The following is a 22,286-nucleotide window of genomic DNA, read 5'->3' on the forward strand; positions in this document are numbered from 1 at the left end:
ATGTACAAACATGGGACAAACTCAAGAAACATCCTGAACCCTTGACCCCTACAGGGAAATCTGTTGGCTTCGGTATGTTGTGGGCGGCATTTTTCTGGCAGGAAGGGTCAGTACAAATCAATAAGAAGTTGTTCTGGGTGACCACCTTTACATTTTGATGAAACATTTCCATCCTCATGGGATAGAAATGTTGGGTGACGATGCCTGTGTCCAAATGACGCAAAGGATCACCAAATAGTTTGATGACATACAAGTGAGTCATACGCTATGGCCTTCGCAGTTCTCACATCTCAACCCAACTGAACACCTGTGGGACATTTTAGATTGATATATTAGTCAGAATTTTCCACCACCATGACCTAATCTTTTGGGAAAATGTTGTCTTTCCCTCCAGACTTCCAGAGATTTAGAGAATCAATGCTAAAGAGAATTGAAGCTGTTCCAGCAGCGCCCAGTGGCCCAGTACCTCATTACGTTTGAGAAACTTATTATATTAGTTGTTTCTTTTTCCTTTAATCTGTCACCTATGCCAATATTTTTACAATTCTTGGCTTAGACTTCCACTGTTTACTGTGAACTATTTTTATATGCACACTGTTCAGCTTTACCCATTTGGATTTCTTCCTTCCATTCCACTCAAATTTTCTTTTCTATTCATTTGTTTGTGCCGCGAAATTCAATTCGGACATGGAAGAAAGCTGAACAAGAGAAGGTTGTAGCAGGAAACGTCAACTACTGGAGTCCTCCATGGCACTTGAGTTTAGTGAGGAAGGTCAGAGCAGAAGGAGCGCTGCCACTCGGACGCCGTTCTTCCACCCAACATATCGTAAAAACATGCCATATGATGTCTGTGTAGGTTCTCATTCACCATGACCTGAATGCCATATGATGAAATTATGTAAAATAGGCCATGAAAAACACTGCAGAGCAGTTTCCTTTGAAAAAAAAAATCAGCATGAATTTTGTCCAAAAAAACACCATAGTATAGTATGTCGTAGGAAAATGGACAAAAAACGTCATAGTTTCGTATGTCGTCCGAAAATGGACAAAAAATGTCAGTTTAGTATGTCGTCAGAAAATGGATAAAAACGTCCTAGTTTAATATGTCGTCCGAAAATGGACAAAAAACTAAAAATTTTTGTCGAAAAATGGACAAAAACGTGATAGTTTAGTATGCCGTCTGAAAATGGACAAAAACGTCATAGTTTAGCATGTTGTCCGAAAATGGACAAAAAACATCATTTTAGTTGAAAAATGGACAAAAACATCATAGTTTAGTATGCCATCTGTAAATGGACAAAAACGGACAAAAATGTCATAGTTTAGTATGTCGTCCAAAAAATGGACAAAAACATCATAGTTTAGTATGTCATCCACAAATGGATAAAAAACATCATTTTTTCCCCCAAAAATGGACAAAACACGTCAGTTTAGTATGATGTCCGAAAATGGACAAAAAACGTCATAGTTTAGTATGATGTCTGAAAATGGACAAAAAACATAATTTTTTGTTGAAAAATGGACAAAAACGTCATAGTTTAGGATGTCGTCCACAAATGGACAAAAAAGTCATAGTTTAGTCTGTCGTCCGAAAATGGACAAAAAACATAATTTTTTGTCGAAAAATGGACAAAAACGTCATAGTTCAGTATGTCATCCACAAATGGACAAAAAAGTCATAGTTTAGTGTCGAAAAATGGACAGAAATGTCATAGTGTACTATGTCGTCTGAAATGGACAAAAATTGACAAAAAATGTCATAGTTTAATGTGTCGTCCGAAAATGGACAAAAAATGTCATTTTTTGTCAGAAAATGGACAAAAACATCATAGTTTAGTATGTCATCCAAAAATGGACAAAAAAGTCATCGTTTATTATGTCGTCCAAAAAATTGAAAAAAACGTAGTAATTTAGCATGTCGTCCGAAAATGGACAAAAAACATCTTAGTTTAGTATGTCGTCCGAAAATGGACAACAACATCTTAGTTTAGTATGTCGTCCGAAAATGGACAAAAATGTCATAGTTTAGTATGTCGTCCGAACATTGACAAAAAACATCATAGTAGTGATGGTGAGATGAAGCCTCATGAGACATTGAACCACTTGAGCCAATTGGTTTGAGAAAGGGTTCATTTCATGAAGTTTCATGAGCACACAAAACCCCCTACTGGTCAAGTGTATAATCACAGGCAGCTGTATCTGAACCACATGCCTGATGCACTGAATCATTGTTCATTATGGCTGTTGGGAATAACTATGAAAAAAATGTATGATCAAATAATTTATAAATGATAAATGATCAAATATGTGTATAATAAAATATATTTTCTTGTATTGTGTGTGTGTAAATTTTCCCCAAAATGGTAGTATCGTATAATGTAGCAGGTTGTGTAATAATGTCTTTCTGTCACCTTAGGAAAATGGCATGGCCTTATGCAGGCAGAGGACAGTGAAAGTGCTTGTGTAACTAGGAAGATTGTACTGAATATGCTTGTGTAACTTAGAAAGGATGTACAGGAAAGGGGAGATTTTATTCAGAAATAACAGGTTTTCAACAGTTTTTTGTTTTTTTGTGTGTGTCCTGTCCGGCAACAGAGCAGGCAGAATGAGGATCTGGCTGCTACATTGTGCCATACAAGTTTGCTTTTCCAAGGGGAGTTCGTAAGTATAAGACTCCCCTTGATACTCTACAGTAATTTATTTAAATTGAATACTTGTTGATTAGTTAAATATACATAAATTTGCCGGACCTGACAGGGGAAAGGCAGGAAGAAAGAAACGAGAAAAGGAGAAAAAAAACAACAATAAGAGGGGATAGTGAAGAGAAAAGGAAAAGTGCAAGAATACCATTATCTTTCAATTGAAACCGACACAACAGATAACAAGCTAGTACACCTTAACAAAGACACACCGAAACGCATCCTACGGGTTTTGTTAGGAAACACAGCTAGTAATTATTCAAATCATCTATGTGAAACACACAAACTGAGGAAACATGTCTTTTGATGTTTTGGCACCAGGACAAACTTAACACCCCCCAAGACAACATGGTTGCTATGTTCACATGCAGAGTACGGTGCAATTGGGACTGTGATCATGCAATTATGACCTCTGACCTACGTGAAGGCCAGAAGCGGGCCCGAGAGCCCACAAGACCCAGGCGAGCCGGCAGCAATCCCAGAGCAGAGATCCGAGCCACCAAACCACGAGGGCGACCATGGACCGGCCCGGAAGGGGGCAGAGGGAGAACCCGGCCAGGACCTCCAGCACCCAGCAGGGCCGGGCCCCAGGCGACCAAGATCGGCGGCCGGAGGCCCAGGGCGGACCCAGCACAGGACCCCGGGCCCCAGGCGCCAAAGAGGCAACCCCCGCCCCCCCAGGCAGAGGGTCAACATCGCCAGGGGAACCAGCCACCCCAGACGGCCACCCGGCATGGGCCGGCACCCCCGCCGCAGCCCAAGATCCAGGGATCAAATCAAAGATCAAATTAAACAGAAGAGACGATAAAACGATGAAAAAGAGCAAAAACAGATAAAGGTCTTAAAGCATTTTCTAGTCTGAAATGAAAACATCAAGTTGTTTCTTCAAACATTTCTTCTTTCTGTGTTCTTGGTTTGACTGTGGACAGATTTACTAAGAGCTCATTTCAGAAAACTGCTTTCCAGATAAAGTCTACTAGTAGTTGAAGGCATCGATCAAACTAATGTTACCTTCTGATCTCCACAAACTTTACTGTTCAATGAAGAGAATCAAAGTTTGTTCAGGATTTCTAAAGAACCCACAGGTGAAGGTCTGAGAAGAACTCAGATGGATGGTCTAAATGTGAAATCAAGACTCATGGTCACAAGTTTTAAGACTTCTGTTAACCACAAAGTTCAAACTAACATAGAAGTACTGAGAAACTTCTAAAACTTCAGTCCTCAGACTGTCTAAAAGCTCAAACTAACAGAGACCTACTCAGAAACTTACAAAATTTCAGCCCTCGGACTGTCGAAAGGTTCAAACTAACCAGGATCTACTCAGGAACTCAGAAAACTTCAGCCCTCAGACTGTCTAAAAGCTCAAACTAACAGAGATCTACTGTGGGACTTAGAAGATTTCAGCCCTCAGACTGTCAAAAGGTACAAACTAACAGTGAACTACTCAAGAACTTACAAAATTTTAGTCCTCAGACTGTCGAAAGGTTCAAACTAATAGAGATCTACTGTGGGACTTAGAAAATTTCAGCTCTCAGACTGTGTGAAAGCTCAGGTCCTGAGGACTGGGGAGGTGTGGAGGCTTTGGAAAGTCTTGGAACTGAGGGTTCAACCCTCCAGCACAAAGGCTGAAGTCCAACCTCCTGAGAAAAATGGTCGAGACGAGACTCAAGTTAAAAAATAACCTCGAAAACGACAAAAATTCGATGATAAATGTGCAAAAAAAGAAGAACTACTATCAGAGGAAATAGCTCAGGGGGTAAGAAGAGAGACTACCAAGTGGAAGACAGCAGGATTGAGTTCCACCACTTGTGTTTTTCTTTTTGTCTAAGTTTTTCAGAAGGTTTAAGGAGGTCCAGGTCTTGAACCAGCAACCTGCAGCTCTATAGGCAAACCCTTAACTCACTGATCTACAGATCAGATAAAAAAAATATATAAATTTGTCATCCCTTTGACATCGTAGTTTCCAAGTGACCACATGGGTGGAGCCAAGGCGGAGTCAGGGTAGAGAGTAGGCAAGGAGGTGGGTAGCGGTCCCCCCCACTGCTCCCACTGGCCCCCCTTACTCCCCCACCTCCCACCACAGCTTCCCCCACCCGACGAGTTTTTCGAAAATCTGAGACTCGACGGGTTTTCCCGAGTTTCTTGAGTTTCCACCAGGTCAGAGGCAGAACAAGTTGTCATGAAGAGGTGTTGAAGTCGGCGAGGATGGAGTGACTTTTTAACAGATTGCTCCAGAATGCCTTCATCAACTACGTCTTCTTTTGAAGAGGCCCTCAGATTCTTGGTTATTTTAAAGACCCAGCTCCTGGCTGCTTTGAGTGAAAATTTAACATCCATCAAAACGGAACTACAGACAGTTAAATCTGAGCTGTCAGTCAGTCTTTCAAACATCAGTATGACCCGGGTGTCCTAAGGCTCGCTGTGGGTGAAACGGAAACCTCAGTCTCCACATCACGGATGACATCGTCACACTCCAAAGCAGAGCAACTGTCTGCTGAACTTTTAAAAGTGGACTGTAAAGGTGAAGAATGTGAGCAGAGGAACAGATGGGATTGGAAAGAAGTCATTTTCTTTTTTCTTTTCTTTTCTTTGATGTTTAAATAATGGGAACTGCAAGCCCACGTTCAGTCAAGTTAGTGGAATTACGGATAAACAACGTTTCCAGGTTTCTCTTATAAAATAAAAGCCGTGATTTGTTTTATGGAAAATTACATGATTTCAAAAATGTGACTTTGAAAACGTAAAACAAACTGTAATAAGTGTTAGCTAGCTGCTCTACTTGCTCTGAATATTCTTGTTCCCGTCTTTGTCAAGCTCAAACGAAAAATTAATCCCTGGTGTGACCGGAAGTTAGCCGACCTAGCGGAAGTGCTAATGAGGTCAGCTCTGACACGGATTATTACCGTCACACATGTAGCTTTTAAAATAAATCTTCTACAAGACACAGAGCTGTAGCTCCGTTTCTGTGTGACTGTGTCTGACTTCCTGTAATAAACCCTCCTGTTCAATGGGAGCTGCAGCCACAGATATATATCTATCTACTGACTCATATCTATGGTCCTATCTACTGATTCATATCTACGCACACTAGTCTGGTCCAATATATTAACTAAAATTGCTAAAGTTTCATTAAAAATATCATCTGTTTCCAGCTAGAATAGTCATTTACCTCATTAACAATGTCTAGATTGGATTTATCATACATTCCATGTTATCGTCACTGAAAAAAAATGTTTTCTTTCGAAAATAAGGACATTTCTAAGTGAACCTAAACTTTTGAACGGTAGTGTGTGTAAAATAACTATATTTTGTGCTGAACGAAAAAGAAATGTTGACTAATTCTTCATCAACTGAGGGATGCAATGGGTGATGAGCTAATGGGGCTTTAGCCATCAGTGGATATGGTTTTAAGGCCTCTCATGCAGGAATACTGTGATCCAGTAAATACTGAGAGCCAGGTTTGAGTGAATGAAGCCACACATCACTGTATCTGGTGAGAGCATTTTTTTAAACACCTTCGAACAGAGAATTGTGAATGCAGCTAAATCATAGCTCAGGATGACTATCCCTCTTGGCAGCTAGCAAGAGGGGCCATCTGTGGCCAGAAAACTAAACCATGAATGAAATGATGTGCACTAATTGCACAGTGTTAAAAACAATGGCCCTGGTGTACGCTGGAAGGCTTCCCTACACGCCCACACCCTACAATGCTACAATGGAAGGTGGCTGATAAGCTGTTAGTGTGGTTGTTGACTGAACAGATGGCTTGTGTGTATTTACAAAGGTGTAGATGCTCAGAGTCATCACCACTCTGAGAGATAAACATAGTTTTTTTTCCCACATATTTAAAGTTTGGCTTGGAAAATGCTTCTTTCAACAGATTGTTTTCATTGCAGAGTATCCCTCGCAATACAATTATACTGTCAAAGTTAAGTCTGAAGTGCGCTCCCCCTCGCTGTGGAAGATGTGTTCATTAGTGTCGAGCTCCATGACTCTCCCTCTGTTCCTGAAAATCTCTCAGATCTCACTGCTTTGCTTGTTACTCCTGCTTGAAGAAGATCAAATGCGTGGCGCACATGCAAATCAACACATGATGTGACACATTGTGAAGTGGGCATCTATAATGCATGCGCCGTCAGGTTTAGGGTGCACGCCTCCTAACGCCAGATATTTCAGTCGGCGCTACTCACATGTGATAGCAGGAGGAAGAACATCTCACTGCAGTGAGACTGACTGACAGACAAGGGCAGAGAAGACGCAGAAAAAGCTGAACTGAGGGGATAACTGGGTGTTCTCAGGTTTCTGTCATCGCACATTATGTATTCCTGCATTCAACATATGCGTGACACTCCGACATCACTGCGATCAAAAAGAAAAGGAGCTGCTTAATAAATTCTCTTTGTTCACACACCAGCTGACATACGGTATGATCACACATAAGGCTTTTTTGTGAATTGCAGTGGGAAGGTTTACTTTGCTGTGTAGATATTTTATTTATTTGTAAACTAAACCTTGTTTCCTGGACTTTCTGGTTGGATGTTGCAGACATTCTCAGGCTCAGGGTCTATGTAGTTTACTTCCAAGCTGCAAGAATCAACATTATTATTGGTGGTTTGAATGTATAAAATCACAGATATGAATCCACTCTGTTGTTCCACTCAGTCACTCAATCAGCCACAACCTTAAAACTGCCTTCCTAATTGTGTGTAGCTCCCTCGTGCTGCAAAAACACCTCTGAACCATCGAGTCCTGGATTCCACAGACATCTGAAGGTGTTCTGTGGTATCAGGCACCAAGACAGCAGCAAATCCTTAAAGTCCTCCATAGATCAGACTGGTTATCTCATAGGACTTCACATAATAAAGTAAAGACCTTATGAATTTCAACTAAAGAACAGAGTACCCAACAATCTAAATTTGCCTTTGGATTCACTACGTTAGCAACAGTGGGACGGAACCAATAAACCCATTAAAGGCCGCTTGAGATGAATGATGAGAGAATGGTGTTGATATCTTTGGTCTTGGCTCTAAACCGGTGGTCCTACGTCACACTGAGAGACAGGTTCAAGTACGGCCGTTGTCATGGTGACCAAAGCAAGCTGCCGTAAAATTCTGACTGTCAGAAATTCTGCGTGATCATCTCACAGTGTGATGCTGCTGGACCTACGACAACTAACTCACAATAGAAATGCAGGATGAAATGACGTACTGATCAGCGCCACACTGGAGCTAAACCCACAGAGATGATTTACAGCAACTAAACGCGTCAAAACAAGTATGTGGGATTTAAACAAAGAAGACAGCCTGGTAGAGTGACAGACCATAACGGTAAATGCTAATGTAAAATGCTAGTAAATGTTAACAAGTACTTAGTTCAAGCTCCCTTTGCAAAACTGGCATCCCAAATTGGCCTCTCTTTCCAAGCCACGACCATGTCCATATTCTCCTCTTCTTCCTGTTTTTGGGATTTCCCTCCAAACACATAAATGTCAGCAGGGCTGTTCATGTTTGGCTAGTTTCCCTGTGATTGTAGGAGCTCCATTTAGGCTTCAGTTGTTTATTTTCATGGATGGACGGTGCACGCTGATGATGTTTTAGTCTTTTATTCACATCGACTCACGTACATCGTAGGCTGAGATACAGCTGCGTTTTCATCGTCAATCTGAACAGAGCAAACTTCCCCTCGTACCCCAAGATTATTAGATTCATGTCGTGCAGTGTAGCAAGCGGGGAACTTAGAAGACTGTTAAAATAACACAGTGCGCAGAGGCTTTAACAGTGAGGGAAAATAAAATCTCAGGCAGAACCAGGTTCAGGAAAGGCAGTCATCTGCCTCGACTGGTTGGTGTGAGAGTGAGGATGGAGAACAGACAAACAATACAAACGGAACAATGAACTTGATTTTCTAGAACATCCCACAGATGTTCTATCGGATTGCAATATTGAGACTTTGGAGTTCAAGTCAACATCTCAAACACTGTGTCATGTTCCTCAAACTATTTCTGAACAGTGTTTACAGAATAGTAGGGAGCTTTAACCTCCTGAAAGGCCATCAGGGAATAACACTGCCATGAAGGACTGTATGGAACCATGTTTAGGTAGGTGTCAAAGTTACATTCACATGACTGTAGGACCCAAAGTTTACCTGCAGAACATTACCAAGAGCATCAAACTGTCTCCACTGACTTGTTTTTTTCCATCCTGCTGCCATCTTGATTCATCAAACATGATTCATCAGACCAGGTACCTCCTTTCTTTGCTCCATGGTCTAGTTCTGACACTCACATGACCATTAAAGGCACCTGGACAGGGGTCACCATGGATAATCTGATCGATCTGCAACTATGCATCAAGCTGTATGTTCTGACACCTTTCTATACCACCAACAATTAGTTTGTTCTACAGTTTGTGGGATTGGACCACACATGCATGCGATACTGAGCCTTGGATGTCCATGATCCCGTCGCTGGTTGACCAGTTGTCTTTCCTCGGTACACTTTTGGTCACCACTGCATACACAGAACTCCAGAGCACCCGCCTTCTTGCAAATACTGTGACTAGTTTGGTTACTCAGATTCTTATGCTCTCATTTTCCTTCTTCCAAAGCATCAACTTCAAGAACTGACTGTTAACTTGCTGTGTAATATATCTCACCTACTGAAAAGTGTCATAGCAGTGACATGATTACTGTTCTTCCCTTCACCTGTCAGTGGTTTTCATATTGTGGCTGTTTATTGCGTCATTGCCTGGTTTTGGCAAAAGTTCTGGACTGAACAGTCATGATAGAGGCGGCAGACAGACAAAGTTAGCAGCTAGATAGTGGAGACTTTAGTAACTGAAGGGCAAGACTTGCTGTTCAGGAGTTAGTGGGGACCAAAATCGAGCTAAAAGTGTGTAAGTATTCGTCTTACATTTATCACTTTGATTGAAAGACAGCTTCCATGCTAACGCCTGTCTGAATGTGTAAATAGACATCTGTTAAAACTAAAGAAGTAGTAATATTCCAGCGTTGTGTACACCGTTTGCATCTTATTGTATCCCCCAAGTGGCCAACAGATTAGTTTGTTGCAGCTTTAAGGATTATGAACTTCTACTGGATTTAGTTTTCCCTCATGAATGCATGACTACATTCAGAAACAGCTAAATATTACTTTCATTTCAGAGTTAACTTAATGCATTCAGATCTTTTTGATGTACTGTTTTTATTTTTATTTTTTGCTAGATGCTTTGAACACACTGATGTCTCTGTTTCCTACAGCAGGAGCAGGCAGGAATCTACCGACATTTGATCAGGGGCAGCTAATTTCCTCCTTTCTTACACAAATGAACTAATTAAAGAAGCAATCTAAAGTTTCTATAATTTGAATCCGACAAAGATCACACACATTTACAACAGTAAAGATAAGATACCAACCAAAACCCAGCACAGGTTTAGCAATCCTGACATGATCAAATACAGTGAAGACAAGTGATTTCTGATGATTTAATCAGAGTTTTCCATGAATCTGGGGACCAGTGGATGGAAATGAGAGGAGGGATGTCAAGCTTCTGCTTGTGAGAACAACGTCCTGCATGGATTCCTCTGGTTCCAGTGATGTGGATGGATGAAGAAGCAACAGTCCAATCTGAGCAGCCTAGCAACAGCACTGAAAGTTACCAGGATGGAGCAGGCTGTCACTCTCACTGGCTCTGATTCTGGCTTTCTACTGTCCTTGTATTTTAAACAATAGATTAATTTACACGCATAAGGACATTTAGAGATTTTGTTCTTTGCCTTTTGTATTTTAAAAATCCTCCTTAGGAGACAGAAAACACTTAAAATAGGATCACAGGGATCAACAGGAATAAGCTAAACAGACCTTGGTGGTCCAGTAAAGGATATACAGATCAGTAGCATCAGTAACCTGAGAAAACAAATTATTACGAGCATTTTACACGCAGGTATATAAAGATAAGCACTATAAGATGGAGATCAAGGTGGTAAGTAGTGTTAAATAGGAAAGTGTACTCAGGCATGGTCACACAGGTCCAAGATGTGTTGACCAAACTTCAACTTTTGACGTGTCTTATTTGCATTTTGTGAATTCTTTGAAAACATTAGCCACTAATAAGTTCATAGTATGCTCAGAAAACATCAGGATCAGGGAAGAACTTCTGGAAAGCTTTGGGCATCCGAAGAGGGAAACATTAAGGTCACTAATTAATCAAGTATCTATCTATCTATCTATCTATCTATCTATCTATCTGTGTCAAAGTTATGTATTTACAAGTTTATTTTTTCATGACGATAGTCCCTTCCTGTTCCTGTCTTTGCTTCCTTCTACAGTCACCTCAGCTCAAGCACACCAGCTCTTTTTTTAAGATAATCTGAATGTTGGACGATGTAATCTCTAAGTGTAGCCATTCTTTTGAGCTACACTGCTAATAATAATACAGATTGTTGATTTTGCAAATGGTTTATTAAGTTTTTGTGGGAACACAAAACACTAATACTACTAAAATAAAAGGTATTACTGCTACACATATTCAAATATTTCTGAAGGGGGATATAGGTGTAAAGACAAACATCAAGGGTACTTCTGTGAAATAAGGGACATAACATTTACTCAACACACACATAATCCCACCCAGAAACCAGCAGGTGGCACTGTGGTGTCACAGAAGCAGACTGGGGGTCCTGTGCACCTTTCTATTGTTCACTTAATGCTCTACTCATTTGTGTTTGTAATTTAGACCAGAATTAAAGCGCAGCCGCTCCTCCATTCATTGGTCTACTTTACACATCAAAGTCAAACCAGCCGAATGCTTGGAAGGTCATGGAGAGACTCCTATCATCCGTGTATCATCCATGTGCAGCCAGGGAAAACACATTAGAGAGGGAATCTACCCAAAAAAGAGAGTGGTATTAAAAAAGAAAATCCAAAAAAACTGGTGCAAAACACACCCAGAAAAAAACAAGAGCCAAAGCATAGATTTATCTCTGCTGAGCTTCTATCACAGATTACCACCTAATTTATTTCTGCTATATCAGTGAGATAAGGACGTTCATTTGGAAAAAAAAAGACTAGAAATCCAAGCTCATAGCAGCATTTCTCATTAGAAGGCAACACTGCCATGCTTCTCCACACAGGTGTTGGTGTTGTGATCACCGAGGAGGGCACCGCTACATCAAGAACAAACCCCAGCAGTTCCACGCTACGCAAATCCCAACGATAAAACCCACTGAGAAGACAAAACACAGCGGCGTGGCTTCCACTTAACATGCTGAACGACTGGGTATAAACCTCGTTAAATGTGCATCAAAGGCGACAAACAAGAGGAGACACGAGCCGGGTTGACAGAAGGAGGCTGCTCCTTCATCAAAGACGAACAATAAGGAAACTGATCGTGTTTACTATTTACGCTTGCCTTCCCACACAAAGCACAGATGTACAGTGAGCTGAGCAACGCAACACCTTTCATGTTGCGGCCCCTGCGGCAGAAAGGGGATAAACTCACAAGAAGTAAAAAAAATGCACGGCGGTTGTGATGTCTTATTACAGTAAGTCACGCTGACAGTCCAAAGAACATCACTCACTAAGTGTGCTGACCTACACGTCTGTGCCCACACACACCGCTGCTGGTGTGTGAAGCCATCCTGAGTGGCGACGGCTGCCGTCTCTGCGCGTTTGAACGTGCTGTTCCACGCCATGACCCTCAAATCCGAGCGCGTCTTTGCTGTTGACAAATGGGATTAGACGTCGCATGTTTCGGCGGAGAACCCGCTGTGCTGGAGGATTGACTGCCTCCGTATCTCAGTTTGTACTGTATCAATCCAGGTCAGTGGGAAGACGGCAGCTGCGTTTCATTATTATTCCCCTGTCATGTCGCATCAGCCCTGGAGGATCGCACTGGCTGCTTTATACATGTGTTGACTGTTTTTTTTTTTTTTTACACCTGCAGCTCGGAGGTGTGTGGCGCTGGGAGGCTGATCCATCACAGCTAATGTGTGGCCAAACTGCTGCTTGTCTCTTACAAACATTCCTACATATACATACATACAGTATATATCCTGCCTCTAAGTCCTTCTGAAGAGCCGAGACTTCCCTCTTGATTTATTTTCTAATGGTACACTTAAGAGAATATCATCAAGCAGTAATGGAAACAGCAGCACATTGGGAGCGTCCAGTGCTGATGGTGAGAAAATGGCTGCCTTCCAATTAAAATCCAGTTAAAAACACACAAAACAGCGAGACAGGCTGGAAAAAAGATCAATGTGGAGGAGATGCTGGATGAACTGCATGTGATCAAATCAAAAACAAAAGAAGAACAATGACCAACTGAGCTGAATCAAACACGAGATGTTAACATCATTTCCCATCTACAGTCTGTTTGGTTTTGTGATTTAATGCATTGAGTTCATATCCCTGCCAAATGTTTTCATTTATAGTGATTTCTTATTTGATCAATAGGTCTCTACACTCTGAAAATACATAAACAAGCAACAAGAGATGGTAAGACATCGTGTTGGAGATGTTAATGATATATTTGAACCATTTCTCTGCCATTTCTTCTGTTTTTACATTTACTATCTCCACTGGATTTTTGTTCCACTCCATCTCTCAGATCTTTGAGGTTGGAAGGCTTCTTCATTTTCACCTTTCCAGATATTTTTCTCCAGAATCTTGGGTGTTTTTCTGCCAGGTAACCCTGTCAAAGCATTAAATTCCCACATAAACAAGTGAGAAGAGACAGTAAGACATTGTGTTGGATACACATTTGGACAATTCCGATGGTTTTTTTCTTGCCTTTTTCTTTTACATATTAAAATGGGATATTTTCCCACTTCTATTTTCTGATGATCTCTTGATCTTTGAGGTAGGAAGGCGTCCTTACCTTCTCTCTGGCCTTCAGGTACCTCCACGGATTCTCTGATGGGATTCAGGTTGACGCTAGCTGGACTGCTCCAAAATGTTGATATTATTTTTGACTTTTTCGACCACTTTTGCTGCATGTTTCAAATCACTGTCTTGTTGGAAGGTCCAGTTCTACCCAAAGCCAAGTTTCCCTGCAGATGTCCAGATGTTTTTCTCCAGAATCTTGGGCGTTTTTCTGTCGAGTAGTCTTGTCAAAGCATTAAATTCCCACATAAACGAGTGAGAAGAGAGGCTAAGACGCTAAGACATTGTGTTGTAGACACATTTGGACAATTCCTTTGTTTTTTTCTTGACTTTTTTCCTTTATTTATTAAAATGGGATATTTTCCTTGTTCTCTTTTCCAATGATCTCTTGGTCTTTGAGGTAGGAAGGCTTCCTTACCTTTTCTCTGGCCTTCAGGTACCTCCATGGATTCTCTGATGGGATTCAGGTTGGGCTGCTCCAAAATGTTGATATTGTTTTCTGTTTTCTTGACCACTATGGCTGCGTGTTTCAGATCATCATCCTGCTACAAAGTCCAATTCTTTCTGCAGACTTCCAGGTGTTTTTCTTCAGAATCATGGATGTTTTACTACCAGAAGGCCAGTAATCTTGTCAAAGCATTACGTTCCCACCACCATGTTGTTGACGGTGCTCTTGAGGTTGACCCTAACCCCAAGCCACGTCCCTGTGTACAAATAACTTAATTATTTTTTTAAAATCTTTTTTCTGTTTCTAGAGCAGCTTTTCTTTCCTATGTTGAAGAAGTGGAGTCCTTTTTGCTCTGTGTCCATGGAGACCAGCCTTGTTCAGAGTCTGCTGGAGTGCCTACTTTGAGATGTTGGAGCCAGAATTCATCACGCGGTGACCTTTGAATTCCTCTTGTTTTCTTGCACAACCATTCTTGTCAGCACAGGACTCACTTTTGGCTTCCGACCATGACCTATGAGACATCTCACAGTGTGGAACTTCTTGTACTCCAGGATGATGCTTTGCACTTGGTCCACTGGTACTTAAAAACACTGAGATAAGACTTTATAGCTTTTACCTGACTGGTGAGCAGCCACAATGTGCATCTCATTCTAAGCATGTAACCTGAACAGCAGCTTACTAATCTGTTTGGTTTTATCACCATCATATTGTCTGAGAATGCTCTAGACAATGATAGAAATTACCAGGAGCTATTTTAGCTTGGATTTTCTTAAAGGTTTGTACCAATTTCAAAGACTATTTTTAATTGTTTATGTGGCATCTTTAGTTCTCACACACATTGATCACTGACATAATGCCTTACTGTCTTTTGTCACTTGTTTAAGTAATTTCTATCCAGAAGAAAAACTACTGATCAAATAAAAATTCCCCATAAATCAACATTGTAGATGGGTGTGAAGAATTTTGAGCTTAGTCTTGCATCATAAAAACACTTTATGAATAATAAATTCACCTTCCTTTCTTGATGAATGCAGTAACACAAGCAGAAGATGACAAAAACAAAACATCAATTCACATCAGCATGCTAAATGATTAGCGAACGCAGCTATCAAGCTAACTGATGCACGTTCTGTACCACATCTATTACTGATGTCACAATTTATGATTGTTTAAGACCATTTGTACAGACAGAATTTCCTCAGTTAATAATGGGACGTTATGGGTGAATTCCTTCCAAATGTTTATGTTAATGGCTTCCTTCATTCATGACTGTCAGTTCTAACATTATGCACAGCAAATCGTACAACATATGGAAGTGAATATTAATATGTTCTCAATATGACGGCTCAAGTCTGCCACCTCTGGTTTGTGTTATTCATGAATTAATGGTGTAATCTATCAAAAAAAAACTTTGGTGGAATATTGTTGTATTTTCCTTGAAGGGGGGCATAAAGATGGTAATTCATGGAAAGATATTCATGAACCAATGGAGCATTCCTAGTTACAAGTTGTGTTGAAGAGACACAACAATACTACCTGATGGAGTTTGTGTGGAACAAATCACGTTTAATTACCGGTTATGTGTTACTTCACACCTTATTCAGAGCTAAATACAAAGCAGGCACTGATCCACTTTACGTTTGATCAGTACCTCTAAGTCTGAGGCCATGGTTCTCTGATGGAAACCGGTGGATTGCTCCCTCCGGGTTGGAGGAGAGTTGCTTCCCCAAGCAAAGGAGTTCAAGTATCTCAGGATCTTGGTCACGAGTGATGGGAAAATAGAGCCGCAAAGAAAAGCTCTCGATTTACCGTCCATCTACGTTCCAACCCTCACCTTATGGTCATGAGCTCTGGGTAGTGACCCAAAGAATGAGACCGAGGATAGAAGCGTCTAAAATGAGCTTCCTCTGTAGGGTGTCTGGACTCAGCCTGATTTGGAGACTTCTTTTTGAGGTTTTCCGAACATGTCCGACTGGGAGGAAACCCCGGGGTAGAACCAGAACCCTCTGGAAGGATTATGTATCTCATCTGGCCTGGGAACACCTCAGGATCCTCCAGGAAGAGCTGGAAAGTGTTGCTGGGAGGAGGAACATCTGGAATGATCTGCTTCATCTGCTGCCTCCAAGGCCCAACCCCGGATAAGAGGAAGAAGATGGATGAATGGATGGATGGATGGATGGATGAGGGATGGATGGATGGATGAGGGATGGATGGATGGATGGATGGATGGATGAGGGATGGATGGCTGGATGGATGGATATAAAGTTGGTGTCAATATGCAGACAGATGTCAGGGTCAGTTAATGAGATCGTTCTAATGAGTTACTGATATTAGTTTACCTGTTACGAGCAGCTATAAAGTCCTAATTTACAGACCATTAATTACACATACAAACATAATTACATGTAATATTTAAACCACCTACCTAATATTGAGCATGTCTTCCTCATGTTACCAAAACAGCTCTGACTCAACAATTCACAAAAAACAGAAAAACCACAGACATCAATGTGATGTGATGATTATTAGGTGATATATGACTGTTGCCGACTGTCAAAATAAAGTCTGTGGACCACTATAGATGATTCCAAGAATATTACTGAAATAGAAACATACAAAGATGACTTCACAAATATAAACTAGGACAGCTGATCTCGATATGTTTATGACATAATGGCTTTGGTATATTGATCAGAAAAGGCTGTAATAATGAATATCAAAGTAATAGACTCTTAAGTTTGCATCAAACTTTTTTAAGACGACTTCTAATGAAATTATATTGAACCAACAAAACAAACTGAGTTGGGGTAAGTATCTTTTTCTGTCTAAATCTTTAATTCTATTGCCTTAAACAAAAGTGGATTAATTATAAAAACTTGTTATAGATTAATGTGTTTCAGCTCGTCTTTCCAGGAAATGTTGTGTACCACATACTGAGTACATTTATAATTTCTTGTTCTGCTTCTTTTATGCCTCATTGTATCCAGCTGCTGTAAGGTGAATTTTCCAGAAGAGGGATTAATGAAGTTCCATCTCATCTCATCTCATCTCATCTCATCTCATCTCATCTCATCTCATCCAGCTGGATTTTTTTCTTTTTTCGAGCCAGTTTATTCCAAATGTAAAAACACGTGGTTGGTTTAAAGTTTCATCATCTAAGACATTGTCTAAAGATAATAATAGAAAGGCTACTGTGCAAAACATTCATTTTCCTCAACATTTGGGCCTCTGATCCAGACTCAGAAGATCATTTAAACTGATTCTTCAAGATTTTTAAAGTGTCCGTTTATGTGGACAATAAATAGGAGGATTTGGGAATGGAGGACGTCAAAGTTCAGTTCATGCATACTTGCCGTTGTCGTTATTATTTTTGAAAGAAACATCTGCCTGAAACAACAACAATGGTGGACACACACACATACATGTTATGTATATGTATAGATATGTACACCACTGTTCTAAAGTTTGGGGTCACCCAGACAATTCCATCTTCCTCTTCTTCTTTTCCTTTCGGCTTTTCCCTTCAGGGGTCGCCACAGCGAATCAATTGCCTCCATCTAACCCTGTCTGCTGCATTCTCTTCTCTCACACCAACTACCTTCATGTCCTCTTTAACCACATCCATAAAGCTCCTCTTTGGTCTTCCTCTAGGCCTCCTGCCTGGCAGTGGGAAACTCAGCATCCTTCTACCAATATATTCACTACCCACACAATTCCATGTTTTCCATAAAAACTCCCACTTTTATCCATGTGCTAACATAATTCCACAAGGGTTTTCTAATCATCAATGAGCCTTTCAGCACCATTAGCTAACACAATGTAGCATTAGAACACAGGAGTGATGGTTGCTGGAAATGTTCCTCTGTACCCCTATGGAGATATTCCATTAAACATCAGACGTTTCCAGCTACAATAGTCATTTAGCACATTAACTATGTCTACTCTGGATTTATCATTCATATAATAATGCTATCTTTACTGATAAAAACTGCTCTTGTTTCAAAAATAAGGACGTTTCTCAGTTAGCCCAAACTTCTGAATGGTAGTGTGTTTTATTTTTACTTTATAGCTGCAAATTTCTCACATTACATTTTTAAAATAAAATTTAAAAAAAGTTGTCTGATTGTATGAATGCACTGACAGGATTGATGTTTAATTTCTCTGTCCACTGTGCGACAATAAAGTGAATAAAATTGCCTTAAAACCAAAACAATGAGCTGAAAGACACTAAATTGTTCAGAAAAGCTGAGAGGAGCTTCAGGGTTTGGGGGTAACTCCCTGAGGCGTTCTCACTACCAGCCACCTTTTTTATTTACTTCACACACGGTGATCTGATCCGTCACTGATCTAAATTTTGATAGTGCAGCTTTAAACAGAATATTTTGGGCTGTGGGCTTTGATTAGCTGCTGCTTCCTCATCTCGACCTGGCCTCTGCTCTTTTGTCCAAATCTGAATTTTGGACGAGCGACACGAGCAGAAAGTTGTGGCAGTGATGGAGATCAATCAGAGGACTGTGAGTGGAAGCCAGAAATCCAGAAAGCAGAATCCTGCTGGTCAAGCCAGATTTGGAGAAAGCAGAAAGGCCCTCAACCCAGGAGGTCATGTCTCTGCTAGAAGAGTTGAAATGACACCTATTGGAGCAGATCTGGAACCGATTAGCTTTGCTCCTCCTGCAGGAAATCAACCAGTTTTAGCCACAGGTTTGTTTTCAGGTCCATCAGAACCCAAACTCCCAAAATATCAAAGAGCTCATCATTAAAAGCAGGTTCTGGCTCACGTGGAGTGATGTGAGAATATCAGATTCATCCGGCGTAAAGTGACTAAAAATTACATTCATGTCTGCAGTGATGAAATTCAATCGTTTGACTGAAATCAGGAGCTCCAAGTCTCCACTAAGCCGGAGAGGGGAGAGGAGGGAGGGCGTGCGGCGCTTTGTTTGCTTTGATGAATCACATTTTCTCCCAGATATAAATATGAATCTGTCTCCAGAAGTGTAATTGAAAGTGAGCAGCAGCGTTTGAACCGCGGCACCGGTCTCACTCTGCAGCACTAATAAGCTACATTTCAGCTTTGATGTGGAAGTGTGTCACCTCCTGAGGAGAGGAGCACAGGGAGGGACGCTCTCTCTGGCTTCTCTTTCTTTTTTTGTTGCCTCCTCCACTGGCAGATATGATCAGTGTATTTGTGAGATGTCAAATAAACACGTGCACGCTGCTGTACACTGTTAAAAAAACATTTTTACTGTAAAATCACAGCAGCTGTGGATGCCAGGATGCTACTGTAAAATTATACTGAAACATTTTCTTCATTTACAGCAAAGTTCCACATTCAGCCCAGTTTGATCGCAAGTGGACCAAACAAGTAAAATCACAGCATAATAACCTATAAATAGCCACAGCTCCACATTTTTCCTGTGTTTTAGTACAAAAATGATATCAAGAACAACATAGTATTTTAATTTATGATCAAAAACACAAAAAAAGCAACAAAAACGAGACAAAATATTGCAAAACGAGACACAGAATGACAAAAGCGAGGAACAAAACGACTAAAAATGAGACAAACGAGATGAAACAAACCAAAAGAGATTAAAAAAAAACAACATGCAACAGAAACAGGACAAAAAAGGAAACACAAAATGACAAAAACATGAGACAAACGACAACAGTTAGACAAAAAAAAGACAAAAACAAAACACAAAGCGACAAAAATGAGACAACTGACACCAAACACAACAAAAAAGAGACAGAAAATTAGACAAAAAGTTGGACACACAAATGGACACGAGATGAAAAATGACAAAAACAAGAGACAAAAAATCAATAAAATCAAGGCAGAATAATGGAAAAAAGAAGAGTGAGCGATCTAGTATTTAACTTTATGATCAAAACAACTTGTCATGGTGTAGAAATTATTTTAAATTTACAGTTTTACTAATTTACAATCTGCAGTTAATGTCTTCTCTGTAATTTTTACACTTTGAGGGCCAGATTGGACCCTCTGGAGGACCACTTTTGGACCACGGGCCTCATGGTGGACACCCCTGCTTTAAAGAAAATTTAGTTTTACGTGAAAACATTATATAAAACAAAGCTTATGTGACCTATTATGCTTAACATTTAATGTGTGTACCTTAAGCCTAAATTCCGATCATAAATATTAAAGCATAAGTCTGTTATTAACACAAAAAACGCATCAATTTGACCAGAACAAACTGTATTATTTTGCATAAAGTTATAAATATCATGGCATGTTTCAATTATCAGCACAACAATACGTACATTTAACTGTGAAAAATGTTCTTCTTGTTGAGAAATAAATATAAAAATGACAGTACTGTCCTACATATTGCTGCATTTTTCCATTCAATAACTGTGTATGAGTAGGGAAGTGTATTTTTAAGAGAAAAAATGTTTTTAAAAAAAAACCCAAACACACACACTTTTCTCCTGATCAACCTGTTTACGGTGATTCAGTGCTATAGAAACTGCATCAAACTGTTTTTACCATCACAGTTTGACAGTGTACATCTAATTATTAATCAGCAGCACAGGGAATCATCATCACCACAAAAAGGCACCAAAGAAAGCTGTGGCTGAAGGAGAGATATCCATAATTAACTGGGATGCCACACGGGACGAGCAGCTCTGGTGACAAATTGCCGAGCAGAAAGTGAAGAACAATAAGAACGGAGGATAAAAGTCAGCTGGAGATTCATTTGTCAGAGCTCCTCTCATCCGTCCGTCCATCCGTCCGTCCGCCTCCCCCCACCCGTCCTCATTAACACGCCTTTTAACTGCGACATATAGATGACATTTAAATATGAATCAGGAGCATTAACATTTATAAACATGAGGGTTTTATGATGGCTCGGTAATGAGCTGTTATAAATCCCCGGTGCCAGCAGACGCATAAAACCACAGAGATCACTTTAACAAGGGCACAACGTGGCGTCGCAGCACTCTGCCGTCCCACGGAGGCGAGATCAGACAGCCAGTCTGACTGATTTATGAGCTCCTGCCGCAGGTGATAGACGTATGTATTTATACCCAGCCCCTATGTGCGTCTGATTCACAGGAGAATTGATCCGGGCTTCAAAAAGCGTCCTCCGGCTGCAGGGATTCGAGGTCAGGCAGTCGATATTCCGATTCATCCCAAAGGTGCTGGGAGGTCACAGATCTGTGCAGGCAAGTTTGTTCCACTCCAACGCTCATAAAATCATTTTTTAATGCACCTGGCGAGCAGGGAGAGAATGTTTTTATCTGCAGAATATTCACTCACAACGAATCCCGCAGGGTTTTTACTGCACATGGCAAGCATTTAGAGAGAATTAGTTTGATAAATAAAAGCACATGGTTCAGCCTAGGAATTAAATAAGCAGTAATCAAAGGTAAAGTTTGGACCCATAATAAACTGTGCATAAAATAGTATGCTAAAGAGTTTTGTACAGTTTAAGTCAGTGGTGTCGAACTCATTCTGGCTCAGGTTCCACATTCAGAACAATTTTATCTTCAGTGGACCGGATCAGAGAAATCACAGCAGAATGACCTATAAGTAACCACAAGTCCTAATGGTTCCTTTGTTTTAGAGCAAAAACGTCTGACAATGTTCATGTTTAATGAATTTTTTTTATGAAACATCATGAACAACCTGAAGTTTCTGAAGAAAAATAAATTCAGTTTCATCAACATTCATCCTCAGTTTATCATTTCCACATTACAACTTCCAGATCACAGAGTGTCTACAAAGGAACACAACATTTAGTCACCTGGAGCTGATCCATAAAAGATTTTACTTTATGATGAAAATGACAAAAATCTTACAAAAAAAAGACAAAAAACAACAAAAATAAGACAAAATATTACAAAAATGAGACACAAAATGCCAAAGGAAAAATGAACAATCTAGTATTTTTACTTTCTGGTCTAGAAATGATATAAAATTTATAGTTTTACTAATTTACAATCTGCAGTTAATGTCTTCTCTGTAGTTTTTACACTCTGAGGGCCGGATTGGACCCTCTGGAGGACCACTTTTGGCCTTCAGGCCTCATGTTGGACACCCCTGGTTTAAATCATTACTCAGGTGCATTTGCATCATAAATAACACCAATACTTACTCTTGCTGTGTTCATTTCTAGCACAAATCACAGTCTCTGGCACCGTTTTAAGCGTATAAATAACAGTGACTATCTCTGCACCCAAACATGAGCTCATCTGCTTCATTGGGACACGTTTCACTGACACTGTTGGCCTCATA

The 22,286-nt window shown here is 40.3% G+C and overlaps 1 protein-coding gene across 2 annotated transcripts in view; it reads left to right on the forward strand.

Moving 5' to 3' along the window:
• The window catches only part of clmnb (calmin b), a 214,117-nt gene that overhangs the window by 48,298 nt on the left and 143,533 nt on the right, over window positions 1-22,286 (forward strand). The window lies entirely within an intron of this gene.

This window comes from Acanthochromis polyacanthus, chromosome 16 (genome assembly GCF_021347895.1).
Source record: "Acanthochromis polyacanthus isolate Apoly-LR-REF ecotype Palm Island chromosome 16, KAUST_Apoly_ChrSc, whole genome shotgun sequence".
NCBI classification, from domain to species: Eukaryota; Metazoa; Chordata; class Actinopteri; family Pomacentridae; genus Acanthochromis; species Acanthochromis polyacanthus.